The sequence below is a fragment of the Poecilia formosa genome, unplaced genomic scaffold (genome assembly GCF_000485575.1).
Source record: "Poecilia formosa unplaced genomic scaffold, Poecilia_formosa-5.1.2 Scaffold20, whole genome shotgun sequence".
NCBI classification, from domain to species: Eukaryota; Metazoa; Chordata; class Actinopteri; order Cyprinodontiformes; family Poeciliidae; genus Poecilia; species Poecilia formosa.
The window spans coordinates 2520875-2523202 of record NW_006799959.1 but is presented as its reverse complement, the minus strand read 5'-3'; the positions used below and the strand labels follow the sequence as shown (position 1 = coordinate 2523202).

The following is a 2328-nucleotide window of genomic DNA, read 5'->3' as shown; positions in this document are numbered from 1 at the left end:
TAATCCTGTTCAGTTTAATTAGGATTCAGAGAGTTTATTATTTACTAAATTCTCACCTATTTTCCTGAAATGTTTTATTAGGGATTTATCTTTTCCATTTCATCCTATGTTAAGCACAAAGACAATCTGACAATCATCCAAAGACTGAAGGAAATGAGATCTTATTCAGCCAGGATAGAGATGTTGAAGTATTGATATTTTAGATTTTAATTTTAGGCAGCAACAATCACAAATAAACATTGCAACATTGAGAGATGATGAGCAAGAGACATGAAGTGTTTGATGAAAGAAGGATAAATAAACAATACAATATATATCATGTTGTTTGCAACAGTCAAATCATCATATCATAAAGTAAGTAACATGTAACCTGATTTATTGAACAGCCTAGTGTTGATGAAAATGTCTTGACGATGCAACTATAAAACCTCAACGTAAAAAACTCACTAAATACATAACGTCTGAAAAAAGCAGATCTCTGTCGCCATCATGTGGTAAAATATTGTAAACTTCAAAAACGTCAGTAGAGTCGGTGATGTAGATCTGAGTAAAAAACTCAAAAACTCTTTCAATAAATTGCCCAAAAACTTAAATGAACTAAACTGGATAAAATATAACTTTATCTGTATTATTTAGTTTCTGAAGAGGATCTCCAGATCATGACACACAGTGGGGTCCTGACCCCTACCCTGGGAACCACTGATCTAAGAAACCAATTTAAAGACTGATATAAGGTCATCTGAGCCTCCACAGAGGTCATCGCCATGGCAACAGACCAGAATACTAGTTCATGCTCCTGCTGCAGATGCATGAAGCTCTGATGTGTTCATTCACAGCTTCAGTTTTTTTCTGGTTCTTTTTATTGTTTGTTTTCTCATTTCATAACTTTGGTTCATATTAAACTGTATTTATGACTCGGAAACTATTAAAAACTGTTTAAAAACATATGAAGGATAATATTTTCACAGATAAAAATTCTTCAGAGATCAATAGTTTCTGCTTCTCATTTCTTTGAGTCATTTTTTTGTTCGGTCACATCAGCGATTTAAACTACTGGAGATTTTTTTTTATTGATCTGTAATAAAATCGGTGTTTATTATCTTATCTCTTTATCTCTGACTCATTTTTAGTATTCCTTCACCTTTCTCTTTCTATTTAACACAAACAGCCTTTGACTAACAGAAAACATTCAGTCCTGGTAAAAAAAAAAAATTATGAAAGTCATTATTCTTTTAATTGTTTAGTTGAATTAGTTTTGGGGAAAAATATTGTATTACAAACATCATGAATGATCTTTGAAAAGAAAACTTAGGTGCACAAGTTTTAAATTATTGCAGATTTTGCCTCATCCACAAAGAGCTTTAATTATACATACAAGCTTGACATTATCCTAATAATTTCCTATATTTTGTATTTCCATAGGAAAACTCCACTAAAGTGAAAACATTCATAATAAAATCCTTTTTATGCTGTTTTATTTTAAAGTAGCAGACTTTTTTAAATTGCGCCACAATGTAGGAAATGGTCCATTTCTATTAATAATAATAAAAAAAAACAGTAAAATTATTAAGCTTGTTCTTCAAGGATTTAAGATAGAAAGTTGGTCTGACTGCAAATAAAAACATCGAACTGAAAATGCAAAGTACTTCAAAGAGATGAAAAATACAAGTTTAGACTTCAACCAAAATCTTAATCTGACTAATTTTGAGGTTACACATTTTGGTATCAGCAGCTTTTCCAACATTAAAGTAAGGGAAGAGTTTCTCAGTGAAAGTGTCTCTGTGAGTGCAGATGAGAGTCATGTCTTCAGAGTCGTAGAAGGACACAACCCCCATGTCATAGTCCAGCTGGATTCTGATCCTCTGTAGATTCTTCTTCACTCTGAGAATCTTACCACCATCACTGTATTTTCCTTCAAAATAAGATAAACACCAGATTCCATATGAAACTGCATCCTTGAACTCTCCCTTCCTGTCAACAGACTCTTTAACCAAACCCACAGTCCAGTGAGGATGATCTGTCACCTCAACCTCCCAGATGTGTTTCCCTGACTTGAAGCCCTCAGAACCAAAAACGTTGCAGTGCCTGGTGTTTCTCTCTGGATTATCAGGAAGCTGCTGCTCTGTGTCTCCACGTCTCAAACTGGTCAGATCATCAGACAGATGGATCCATCCATTTGCTGTGTTTGGGTCCAGAATGACTGGTGTGAACTTCACCTGGTCCTTCATCTTCTCCCAGACTCTGAAGGACAGGTTGCCCAGGTGTTTGGCCACATCTATCAGAGCTCCTGAGACCAGCTGTGGATCTGGCAGTGACCTCTGACCTCTG

General features: G+C 35.0%; 1 pseudogene; it reads right to left on the bottom strand.

Moving 5' to 3' along the window:
• Positions 1–413: 413 nt before the first annotated feature.
• LOC107835734 (nuclear factor 7, brain-like) overlaps positions 414–2328 on the bottom strand; it is a 4824-nt pseudogene continuing 2909 nt past the window's right edge.